This window comes from Talpa occidentalis, unplaced genomic scaffold (genome assembly GCF_014898055.3).
Source record: "Talpa occidentalis isolate TD23 unplaced genomic scaffold, MPIMG_talOcc4v2.1 talOcc4.17, whole genome shotgun sequence".
Classification (NCBI taxonomy): domain Eukaryota; kingdom Metazoa; phylum Chordata; class Mammalia; order Eulipotyphla; family Talpidae; genus Talpa; species Talpa occidentalis.
In genome coordinates, this window is record NW_023601754.1 from 53,435,534 (window position 1) to 53,448,647 (window position 13,114).

The following is a 13,114-nucleotide window of genomic DNA, read 5'->3' on the forward strand; positions in this document are numbered from 1 at the left end:
CCGCAGCACCCCACGCCCGGCCTCAGCCCCACAGATTGCCCCCCGAGATCCAGAACAGGCAGTTCCAGACGAATCTACAGCCCTTACGCTCCCAGCTCAGGGCCTGCAGAGAAAAGTTCCTTCCCAGGAAGGACCCCAGAGCCGTCGATGGCCACGGGTCCACAAGGGCGGGGAGCTGGTGCCAGGGCCAGGAGCCCCAGGCCCGCGGCAGGGCCTGAGAGGCAGGGTGGAGACCCGGGCTGTCGGAGTCCCCCGCAGGGCCCGCGGGGAATGCCGGCCGGTGTCCGGAGAATTCTTATCGGCAGGGGCAGACGGCCCTTTTCACAGACATCTGCCAGCCCGCGCCCCGGCCTGCAGCTTGGGTTTCCGTGGCAGGGCGAAGGCCAGTGTCGGGAGACGGGGCACGCCAGAGGGGCAGGCTCTGTTTACACAGCAGTGGGGGGCCGGCTCCCATGGGATCATATGTCGGGGCGTGCAGGTGGCGGGGGGACCCTGGGCCACTTTCATGGCCCCACCCCGGCCTCTTGCCGCCCCTCACTGTTGTCCCTCCTCTCTCCTCCCGTCTCTTCCCTCCTTTCCAGCAGCGTCCAGGTCCCTTTCCTGCTCCCGGCCCGGGCTGCACGCAGGACGGTGACTGTTAGTCGGCTGCACTTCAGCTCACAGGCAGGGAGACGCGCTCGGCAGCAATGGTGACGCGGTCACGGGGCTGGGCTGGGCGTCATGAGGCCGGGCCGAGGGGGTCTTGGAGCCCCACCTGGGGCCAGCGCCGGCCCCTGGAGGAGACACACACTCCGGGCACCCGCAGGAGTCTGACCACGGCCGCTGCTCAGCGTGGACATGTGGCCGAGCAGGGGAGAAGCCACACCCACCTCGTGGCCATTATTTAGAGACCTGGCCGAGTTGGGGATGCAGCAGCTGGGAGTGCCGGGGAGGGATGGGGGTGAGGCACTGCAGCCCTGGAAACCACGTGGAGCCCCTGATGACGATAAACACGTGTGCTTCTGGGACGCGGCATCCCCGCTTCTGAGCATGTGCCTAAAAGAATGGCGGCGTGCACCCCTTGAGAAGCTTGAGCACCTTTATCGACAGCAGTCACGGCTGGAAACAAGCCAGACGTGGCTCCACAGGAGAAGGGAACATAAGCTGGCATGGGCACCGGGGGATACTACACAGCGATGAAAAGGACCGACAGTGGACACACGTGGTAACAGGCGGAGTCTGGCAGACGTCATGGAAAAGAAAGAAGCCAGACACACTGTTTTAAGTCACGCTCTGTGTTTCTCTGAGGAAATTAGAGACAGACCAAACGAATCTACATCAACAGAAACCAGGATGGTGGATCCAGGGAGAAGAGGCGCCCAGGGCGGGGAGGGCCCGAGGGAGCCCAGGCAGGCAGAAACGCTGCAGCTTGGGCTCTTACTTGTGCTGTGGGTACAGGCCGTGGGGGCTGCATGTTAAAATCTGTGTAAATGTGGCGTCTACCTCGATTTTCAAAACATAGCCAACTGGGAAAGACCATCAGTCCACTGCAGTGCAAGAGCAGTGCTGCGACGGGCGTCTTGAGAGTGGACTTGACAACGGTGAGCACTGGCCATCGGGAGAGCAGGGGCGAGGGGTGAAGACAAGAGGCTCCGAGACCTCACTGGTGGGCTATAAGGGGGTCCGAGAGGAGGGGCCGGGGGTTCAGATCAGTCATCTCTGGAGCCCAATTCAGACCCTGTTCAAAGGATGGCGCTAAGGGCGGGAACTGTTCTGGGAGCATAAGGCCTCGTGGACGGCAGGCCTTTGAAGGCCCAGACCTTGATCTTCCAGGCCTTGGCATTCTCTGTCAGAACCTCAGTCCGTGGCTTTGTTGCACTGGAATCCCCACCCACGGGGTTTCTCTGTTGGGGTCCCGCCCTTGGAGCTGACCCAGTGGGGCCTCCAGTGACAGCGATGAACATGCCCTGTTAATAAGAGCACAGGTGGGAAAACTCCGAAGGAAAAGCTAAGACAGTATTTGGGGGGCACAGATGCCCATCTAGAGCAGGTGGGTTTTTAGTAGCCATTCTCTGGACGAGTCACCCCTGGCAGCGCTGTGTCTGGCGGGGGGCGGCAAAGGCACGGACGTGTTCAGGCTGTGGGTACGCGGCTGGCCGTCTGGGCGCTCCTGGGAAGGTGTTTGTAAACGAGGTTGACATTTGAATTTGTGAACTGACTTCCTGGTGTGGGTGGGCCTCCTCCGATCAGTGGAAGAGCTGATTGAAACAAAAGACCAACCTCTTCTGAGCCAGAGAAGATTCTCAGCACCTGCCTTCATACTCAGAAAACGTCGGCTCTCCTGATGTCCAGCTGTTGGCCAACCCTGGAAATTCTAGACTCGCCGGCCTCTGTAATCCCGTGGGCAGATTCCGGATACCCAAATACTTTCAACACACACCCCTGTTGGCTCTGATGCTCTGGAAACCCTGGCAAATATCATCAGGGCATCCCCAACAATTTTAGATGAAGCCCTTGGGGCAAATTTTTTTGAGTCATGTCCACTAGGGACACAGTTACTGTCCCTGGGGACCAGGGCTGTGTGGACACTGCCCCTTCCTTCCCTCCTGCCCCCTGTGCCCGCCAGGAACCAGCTGCCCAGCCCGGCCCTGGCTTCATCCAGCCTCCTGACTCCCATCTTCCCTCACCCCGATGGGCATCTGTAGGTGTCTGCTGCTCCTTCGAGCGTGTTCTTGCTGCCCGGAGTGCAGGTGAATGGTGTGGCCAGGGGTCAGCCTTCTGGAGGGCTCCCTTTCCCTGCCCCTGCCTATCCAGCGGGAGGGCCGAGTGAGACCACAGTCAGCAGCCGTCCACACCAGGGGCGCACTCAGCAGGTCTTGGGGACTGGGACGGGGGTGAAGACCAGCAGGAAGGACGTGCCCACCAGCTGTCACAGCGTCGAGGTCATGTACCTGCCGGCCGTGGCCAGGGCAGACAGAGCGGCTGGAGACATTCCGCCAAGACCCCGGGCGCCGGGCAAAGGTCGTTGTTGCCCCCGAGGGAGCGAGGGAGCCCCACCCCCACCCCCCACCCATCCCCGGCTGACCGGGAAAGCTTCCACCACAGGCCTGTTCCAAAACACCCAGCACGCAAGAGGACCCCGAGTATCCACCAACAGCGGCACTCGGGGGTCCGTCCGCGGGGCCCACCCCCAACCCCGCTGTCAGTTGTGGGGCAGAGAGGTTGGGCGTAGGCGGCCGTTTTCTGCTTCTCCTAACTAATTTCTGTCCGTCTGAGGACGCTACAGGAACGCCGGCGGCCAAGAGGGCTTGGGGGGAGGCAGAAGCGGGGCGTCCCGACTCACGGGGCTTACAGGGGAGCGGAGAGGAGGGCACAAGCTTCTCGAGCAAAGGGCAGCCCAGGGTGTCTGCGGGCCCTTCCGACCCTGGACCAGTCTGGGTCTATTTTATCAGTGCCTCCTGGGCGGCCGTTGTGGGGGCCTCCCCGGGCCCAGGGGGAACGGGGCACAAGCCCAGCCCCCGCTACTTCTCTCAGACTCAACCCTTGCTCTCCTGGCGCTTGTATGGTGCAGCCCCTGACCTCTGCCAAGCTTCTCACCAGCTGCCCCTCCTCCCCATCATTCAGTCACCTGCGTTGCCCCCGGAAACCCATCTCCACCGCAGATCCAGGAGCCTCGCTCTTGAAGGCTCCCTTCTGCCTCTATGCAAACTCCTAGGCAAGCTTCAAAGCCCTCACCATCTGGCCCCAACCTGGCTTGCCACGTACATCTTCACCATCCTCCGTGCTTCCAACGCTGGGGACGTGAGACTCCTCTGGGGGAGCTTGTTAACCCTGTCCCCGGAGATTCAAATCCAGCTTTTCTGGGGGGATGGGAATCTGCCTGAGCCCAGGTGGCTCAGAAGCCCTGCCAAGGATGGCTCCTAAAAGCCCCATAAATAGTCGCCCGCAGGCCCCCACTTGTACTGTTCCCCCTGCCAGGAACACGGCTCTTCCCCTATCTACCAGACGCCCCATGTCCTAGCTCCCTCAACACCTCCTCCAGGGAGCCTGCCCCTTCCCGTGTGGGTACTCTGGGCACCTTGCCCTCTGGTAGCCTGTAGGGGTACAGACCCCCAGCAGAACATTATTTACACACGACCTACTTCCCCCCGCAGACCTGGGAACTGCTGGAGGCAGCGCAGCACCCCCTCCCTGCCCATGCCTGCAGGGCTGAGCCCAGGAGGGTGTGAGCAGCCCCACGGCCCCATGGCCTGCCCGCAGCCGGAGGCCACCAGCCCCACTGTGGGCTCCTGGCTGGCGGCCACCCCAAGCACTGGGGGTCCCTCAGCAGGCACATCTGGCTAAAAAAGGAAAAACGCTCCTCTGTGGCTTAGCTCTATTCTAGGACCAGTCGCTCATTCTCCACCGTGGGGCCCCCGGGCTCCTCTGGCCCAGGCCACACGCTGGGCAGCCACACAGCAGAGGCCAGCCCCTGAGGGCCAGGGGCACCCGGGCGGGGGGCGGGGGAGGCCGAAATGGCCTGGGGTCAGTGGCGGCTCTGCTCTGTGCCCGCACGGCTCGCGAGGGGCAGACCCCCACATCGGGGCCCCATGCCAGGCACAGAAGGGGGTTCAAACTGAATTGATGTGTCTGTGCTCAGACCACAGATGCAATTTTTCTCCCTTGAGACCAGTAAAATCATGCGTGACCCCCCACCCCGTGTCCTTGACCGTGTCCTTGAGTTCTGCTCCGCTGTGACTAATAATCCCTAAGACAGGCCTGTCTGGGCCCCAGCACCTGTCCAGCTGGCCAGTCCTGCCCCGAGTCCCTGCAGCCTCTCAAGCACATGGGTGACCGTCCAGCAGGGGTCCCTGCGCCAGGACATGGCAGGGGGCCCACGCTCCAGGCAGCGGCTCTAGCCCCCGCAGCCCCTGCACTGTGCTGTGGGCTCCCCAAGTCCATTTGGAGCTCAATGTCCCCAGACTGGGGCTGCACCCATCCCTCGTTCCCCTGCTGCCCTGCAGCATGAGAAGCCCCTGCAGCCAGGGCCTCCTGCAGGTCCCAGACCCCTAGCACCCCCACCCAGGACCATGACCCAGTTGCTCTGGGGTGAGACTTGGCCTCCGGGTGTCACTAACATCCCCCCCACCGCCCTGCTGCTCCCTAAGTCAGCCCTGACGTGACGGAAGGTGGGGGCGGTGGGCGGTGGGTCCTGGCCGCAATCAAGGTCCCTGCCCGGCCTCACCTCGGGCGTGACCCAGCCACACGGTCAGCACATGAAGAAACGCCGGTGCTGGCCGCCCTGGTCTCTCCACTGAGTGACCCTCCCTGTGTCCAGGGAACATTGTCGAAGGGAGAGAGGCAGAGATGGGAAAGAGAGTCTCTCGTGGTCAACCAGAGCTGGACTTGAACTCAGGCCTCCCGGTTCCACCTCTGGGCTGGAGACCAGCTGGCCTGGGTCAGCTCCGGCTCACGTGTGGCTCCCATCCGCCCCGGCCGTGGCACAGGACATGGCTGGGACCGTGTCCTCCCGAGGGCAGACTCCGGAGCGGGGCCTCTCGGCCGTCGGGCCTAGTCCTGCTTGGGCTTCTGGGGCTGCCCCCGGGCCAGCCTGTAGTCGAGGTAGGTCCCGAGGCAGGACCACAGGATGAACCTGGCCAGCAGGATGATGACCAGCAGCACCATGAGCGGGTCGGAGCCCGCGCCTGCCCCGAGCCAGTCGGCCATGCTGAGGGCGGCCCCGCGGCGCGGCCCCGGCTTCCGGCCCAGCGCAGCCCAGCACAGGCTGGGACCTGGGCCCGGGCCCAGAGCCTGTGGGGGTCTCCGAGGCGGCGCCCGCTCAAAGGGAAAGGCCCGGCTCCCCGGGGCCGCAGAGCCAGCCACACCGCCCGGGCCCCCCGGCACGCGAGAGCAGGGATCGGACGGCGAGCGGCCTCCTTGGTCAAGAGGCCCGTGCTCCATTCATGCGGCAGCCCGCTCGCTAGCCCGACAATGGCCGCATTGTCGGGAGTCCCGGGGCGGGGGACTGCCCGAGCCCGCCCCCTCGCTGCCCTGGCTCCCCCGCTCGCCAACGCTGACGTAATCTCCAAACGTCTCGGGGCGGCAGCTGCTGGGCGACGCTGGCCGCCTTCTCCCGGCTCTCGCAGCAGCCCACACCCGCTCTTCCGGCCCCGCCAGACAATCCGGCCCTTCTCTCCCCAATTAGCTATCACTTCTGGGGGCCCGTGCTGTCCAGGGCCTCGGCGGTCTTTGCTGCAGCCCCAGCCCCGGGACGGGGCGGGGGGCGGAGGCAGCCTGCGGGGAGCTGGGCCAGCGGCGGGGACGCCAGGAGGGAGGCTGTGCAGATGAAAAGGGAGGGGGGAGAGAAGACGGGAACAGTCAGCTCGGGGCCCAGAGGCGACCCCAAACATGCCTCAATTAGCACGTGGCCTCCCAGCCCACCTCAAAGGCCGGGCCAGGCGGAGGCAGAGACTGCACCCAGAGAGGGGCCTGCGCTGGCGAAACCGGCTCCAGCACCCAGGAGGGGCTTCGGGACCGGCAACCCCTCCAGCTCAGCCCCCACCTGCAACCCCAAGACTGGGGACACCACCGAGGGCCTGATGGGACAGGACGCTCCTGCAGGGGACCTCGAGGATCCCCGAGTGACCCTGGGCAGCTGCTGGGACCTCAGGCAAGGACAGTGTTTTAATGAGAACTGCACAGGCCCGCGGCGGGGTGGGGGGCGATTCAGGGCCACCTCCCTCCCTCCCTCCCCAGAGCAGACACCCTGAGTGAGTCTCCACTCCTGCCACACACTTGGGCACACATGCACAGCTGTGCACTCTCTCCTGCCCCCCAAGTTTAGCTCTGGCCCTCCACGTTTTCCGTGGGTGAGGGATCAGCCTGGCCTCCAGCCCCAGCGCTACGCCCCACCCCACCAAGCCAGAACACCCCTCTCCAGGAGGAGGGGAGTTTTCCCCGCACGAGGTCCCACCATGTTCTCACCCAGAAGCAGAAGCAGCTCGACCCCCAGGCCCTGCACCCCGGAGGAAGCTGGTGTTCCTGGGGCTTTGGGCGCTTGGAGTTAGCGCTGGCCGAGCTACCTGTCTACAACAAGAGAACATGTGCCCTCCCAGACCTTCCAGAAGGTTCTGTCTAGGGTGTTACATAAAGCCTCCGACAGGTGCCAAGGTGGACAGTGGGCGCCGACGCTCTCCCCGAGGCTCCGCATCCACCACCCCAGCAAATATGTCAGATCCACAAGGCTCGCCTCCCTGGAAGTCTGGACAGTGCCTGGCTACAAGGCCCTCCCCAAAAGTCGTGTCCACTTCAAACAGGCACGAGCACCCAGATGGCAGAACCAGCATGGCATGGGCACCAAGGTGTGCGTGTGCCAGGGAGTGGCTGCCCACGCTGGCCACCCCAGAGGAGCCCCCTGCGCGGCCCCGTCGGCTCTGGGAGGGAGGTGGATCCCCGTGGGCGTCCTGCTCACCTGCAAGTCCACTCTTCAGAGGCTCCCAGGGAGCCGGCAGCGCTGTCTGCTTGGCCAGCCGGGACGTTGGGCACACAAGGAATCAAGTCCCCTCCTGGCCCCCGCCTCAGCTCCCGCCCAAGCGGAGGGACAAGGTGTCCTTGGATGGACCGCTGTTTGCTGAGCACACAATCACACAAAGTCAACACACCCTGGTCACATGGCGTCCATGCAAGGAGACTCTGGGGGTCACCAAAGCCTTCCCTTCCCTCTCAGATGTCCCAGGCCTTTGGGAGCCCGCGAGGTTAAGGTCACTGTGCCCTCCAGGGCTCCCCAGGGTGGAGTCTCCAGGGAAGGGCTCACCAGATGCAGATGGGGCCTGTGGGCAAGGGGCAGCGGCCACTCAGGGAGGAGCAGGCCCAGCAGACGGCCCAATAGCCTCCCAAGTGGTGGGGGCCGTGGTGCTCCCCATTCACAAGGAGGGAGCACCCCAAATCACCCCACCATTAGCAGTGAAAGGCACAGGGCCCGGGGGCAGGGCGGGCGGTTCACCCTGGCCGGTGGGTGGGCTTGGCTTAGTGCTTTCAGTGCAACCTGCTCCTATCTGGTGTCTGCATTTCCAGAAGGCGTGAGAGATCTCACCGGGCCTGGCACCGGGAGGGCCCCCAAGAGGCCAGCGTTGAGGGACCGACGAAGGGAAGCCGGCTCTCCCTCTAGGCCCCACCGCCCGGCTGTGAGGCCGCCAGCTATGGGGGCCCGGGGAGATTGGGAAGATTCAGGTCTTATTGAAAACCGTCCTTTCATGCAAGACTCTGTGACAGAGCAGGGACCCTGCAGAGAGGGGACGGTGACACCTTGTCCACTCCTGCTTCTGCAAGACGCTGCAGACCCGAGGGTTCCGGGGGGCCAGGCGGGCACCCCGCCACCTGTGGCCACTCCCTCTCCCCCGGAGAACCCACGGAAACCAACGGGACTGGCCTTTCCAACCTGGCGTCTACCAAAACGCTCGCCGCTCGCAGACGGGTGAAAATTAATTTCCTTTCTTCCTGAGCCACAAAAGCAGATTAAAATCCATGCTGCAGCGAGCGGGCGCCGGCCTCCACCTCGAGGGCCCCGCGGACAAGCACCCGCCCGGCCCAGATAAAGCGGCCGAGGAGGCACTTGAGAAAGCCGCACCGCTGCCCCCGCAGCAGCTGAAAGCTGGGGTGTGACTCCGCTCGGGGTGATCAAACGGCTAGTCAAGGACGCTGTCAGGAGCAGAATGAGATTCCAAATAAATTAGCCATGTCCGAGAGGCCGACGCAGCGCCGGATTAAGGCGCACAAAGAACACACAATTTATTCAGCCTACCTCGTCGGAATCCTGAACAGCCTCGCCGCGGGTCTCCCACCTCGGGCTCAGGTCCCCGGACCAGGACAAAATGAGCCCCACTTGGAATGCGGGGCTCAGATATGTGCGCACAGAGTGGGGGGCTTCCAGCCTCCATGCAACAGCGCTTTGACGAGCATCTCGGGGCCACCCGCAGGTCCCCGGGGAGGTGCCCTTACACCCCACGAGGGCGTGCAGGCTCACATCTGCGTGAGGGCGCACACTTTGCAAGGCCCGACCCGGGCGCGGGAGAGGGGTGGCCCCCGTTTCCGCTTAACCCTTTGGGACTTGGGGAGAAGCACCCCGCCCGCCCTCCAGGGAGGTGGCTCCGCAGGGTGCCTGGACGCAAAGGTCGCGGCATCTTTTAGGGCGACAAGCCGGGAAGCTGTGGCCGGCGTCTTTTGCCAATCCCGACTGTCCTCGGCGACACCTCGCTAATATATTCAACTGCCCTAAAAACAATTTCTTTTTTTATCAATGAACCCAGACGGCTTTCACACGCCAACAAACGCCCTTTGAAAGAGTTAATGGCAGAGGTCTGTGCGGCTTCGGGGAGGCACCTTTGAAGGCTGTGTGGGCCGTATGGGGGCCACGAAGGCCCGGGCCGAGTGGCGGGGGGGGGGGGGGGGGGGGGGGGGGGGGGGCCTTTCTCTTTCACAGGGAAGGGGTGGGAGTCGGAGGAGAGGGATTTGCTTTGCAGCACTAATACCTTTGCAGGAGATAAAACCAGCAGGAGTTTTGAGAGGAACTGGGAGGAAGTGGGAAGGAGCGTCAAGACGCCTGAGAAACTCGCGCACAGAAGATTTTCCCAGAAACGCAAGGCGGGGGGGGGCAGATAACCTAGCGGCATTAAATTGAAAAAAGAACTGTACTGGGGAGGGGGGGCGGGTCTCAGCAGTTTCCCAGGTACGACCTGCCTTTGCTCCCTGGATTTCTAAGTAAAAAGGGGAGACACGGAAGTGAGGACGAGGCTCGGGTCCCTGGGAGGCCGGCCGTCAGGCACAACATGCTTTTCCAGAGGAGACTGCGTGGGTCCTGGTGCTGGGGGGCGGCAGCTGCCCCGAGGCCTCGGGACCCCTGTGGGCTCCCAGCATTGGGTGGAGCCGCAAGGCAGGGCCTCGTGGATCCCCCGCGGTGCCACTGGGCCCTTTCTGAGCTGATTTTTAGGCATCCTTCGTCGCATTAACCCTGTCGTTCACCACCTGGGTTCCGGGAGCTTGTGAGCCAGAGGACTGCCATTCCCAGCGTCCGTCAATTCCCAGAGACAGTTAGCGACTCCCCCATGGACGCCGAAACAGACCCTTGTCCTCTGTCTTCCCTTCCCTCCGCCTCGTGACCTACTCCGGGGCGCCCACGTGTGGGACCCTGGGGTGTGGGGCCCTTCTTGGGGTCCGTGAGCAGCTGCCTCTCCACGGCGCCCGCCTGTGACCGCCGCTCTCACCCTAACTAAGTCATGAAACCTACATTTAAAAAGCTTATTTTCAATCATTTTTCAGGCTCTCAAATCACACCCCGGTGCCTCAGCCCCACCCCACCTCCCACCCGCAGTACCCTCATTCCCCTTGTAAATAAATCTTTCTTTAAATTAAAAAAACAAAACAAAACATTCCTTATCTCCTCGTCTTCACCAGCTCTGCGCGTGGCTCTGTCCCCACCGCCTGGGCTGCTCCTTGCGCTTCTCGTGGTGCCTTTCAATGACCGTCAGCCCAACGTGGAAGAGGTTGTCAGCTGCGCTAAAGGCCTCCCAGGGACAGTAAGACAAGAAAAATAAGTTCACGTGTACCAGGGGGGTCCCCAGGAAAGGGGGAGGTTCCAGGTTCCCTGCCCCACCCAAGGGAGGGTGGAGCTGAGCAGGGAGAGAAGAAGCTGCAGAGGAGACTGAGGAAGGAGGGAAGCAGGATGGAGCCAGGAGGAGCCCTGGAGGAGGCACGTGGAGCCTAGAGACACGTGAAGAACCTGCGCTTGCCTTTTGGTCGTGGACGGGGTGACACAGATATGGGTGAGACCCGTGGGGAGGTGACAGTGGCAGTTTTTGTCTTGATTTTGATTTTGTTCTTTTCCTCCCAAACTTTTCTGGTTGATCTGATCCTTTTCTGTGGGTCACCCCTGGAAGGTGCTTTGTACTTGTGGGGCAGGCTTTGGGGCCTTGCTCTGGGCCAGTCCTGCTCGGGTGGACTTTTACCCACGAGGGGACGGGTCACTTTGGGTGCTTGATGTAGAAACTATGTTCTTTGCCTTTCCTGTATCGCTCACTAATTGTATTAAAGTTCCTTCCCACTAAAATCTCATATGTTTTGTGTTGATGCGGCGGATGGCAGAACCTATTTAGAGCAGGCAGGTTTGTGGGGTCTGGGCTGCCCCGCTCCCTGCCCTGTAACACAAGGACTAAAGCAGACGCCACACTGTCACGATTCATGGTGACGGGGTCCTCTGGGTGGAAATCCCCAAAGACCTACAAGCAGTGACTCAGATGAGGAGGAGAATCTGCCCAGCCATCAAACCAGTGTGCAAGAGCCCCTCGGCCTGCTTGGCGAAGGTTCCAGCTCCCCCACACGTCCCGGGCGACAAGCACGTCCCGGGACCCACACGTCGTGGGTCGAAGCAAGCCGCACGTCCTCGCCCAACACAAACGAGACAAGAGTCACGGCCGCCATTCGGCTGCACCCGTGGGGGGCCCGGTTGTGGTAGGGAGGAGAGCGGCTTCCTGCTGGCTTTGAAGGAAAAGCCATGGGAGGTGGTGTTGTGAGGGCTCACCTGGCGGGGACCTGAGAGCTGAGCAGCGGCCGTGGCCAGCAGCCGCCGGGAAGTGACCGCGGAGGACTGAATCCGTCCACGAGCAGATTCCACCCAGATCCACCACTCAGGGGAGACCAGACCTCAGATCCCTCGTGAGCACCTCAACCCCAGCCAGCCCGCCTGGACTCCTGCCCTCAAGAGCGATGAGCTGGCAACGGGTGCGGCCCCAAGTCAGAGCGCCCGCGGTGGTCTGTCACCCGGGCAGACACCCGCCCGGAGGGGACGGAGCGTGTCTGCAGTGCGGGAGCTGCTCGGAGCCTTAGTCCTTTGCGGGGAGCACTGATGATCGCCATGAGCTCACGCCTCACACAGGAATCCGTTTCAGGAAGCTTAGTTACTCACTGGGACGGCCGAACGACACCGCTTTTGGAGAGCGATCCAGAGGGACACTTTTATTGCCTCAGGCAGAGCCATTGTAACACACACAAAGTACCCAGTCAGGGGAAGATGTTTGCACTGATAGACCCCCAGGGAAGAAGACCCAAAGGGAAAACACGGTCAGCAAAGAGGTATGGGGAGTATTTGGGGGGCTCTAAACACTGACTGTACAAAACAAACAAAAATCAGGTCTCATTCGGGGGAGCTAAAACACATGACTGCCACGTATGAGCAGACACTTGGCCAGAGTGGACATGGTCTCAGGCCCCGTGGGGCATCCCCGAGCTCCCGTTCTGCGTGGCTGGGGTTCTGTCTGGTGAGCACGTCCTCATTACTGGTGGATTCTGTGTTTGCAAATTCACCTGTGCTGAAATTTCTCTGTACCCCCCAAAATCACCCCCTGCAGGCTCTCGTCATCAGCAGACACACCCAGAGCTCTGGGCCCCCTGCGCTCCTGGCTGCACCAGCCACTTCAGCTCTCAGGCTGTGGACAAGGCCCTGCTCAGGGCCTACCTGCTGGCCTACTTTTGGGCTTTTGCTGCTGACTTTTCTGCTGAAACGGCCCAAACATCGCCCTGAAGTGCTGAGACAGGCCTTCAGGAAACGATGTGTGCACCGGGACCTGTCCAGGTGGGGCTTAGAGGGCGCAGGTGGGCTCAGGGCCAGCAGTGCCTTTAAAACAAGCTGTGCCCATCAGCTGGTGAAATATAACCGGAGCTCGCAGAAGCCGGGCCTGAGTTCCCGCCAAGAACCGGGCTCAGGAGTCACTGATTCAGGATTCGTGGCGACTTTCTAGGACAGGAATAGAGGGATGCATAGAAGGCTGCCTGAACACCCTCAGGGTCCAGCACCTGGGCATAGGAAGAGGCCCCATCTCGGGACCGGGAGCCTGGGAGGGTGGGCTGGCCCGAGCTCCGCAGTAGGGCAGGCACAGGGCAGGCGAGTTCACTGTCAATTTGTGCAGACAGATGAAGAGTCCTGGAGCCTGCGGTGGCTCTTACAGCCTTAGCGCCCTCTCGGGAACCAGGCCCACAGGCAGCCAGGCAGGGGGGCAGCAGCGGGGGGAGCAGGCAGCGGGGAGGTGGGCAGCCGGGGGGGGGGTGGGCAGCGCCTCTTCCTCTGCCTCTCTCTGCCGCTCTCCCTCTCAGTCTCATGGCCTCACTC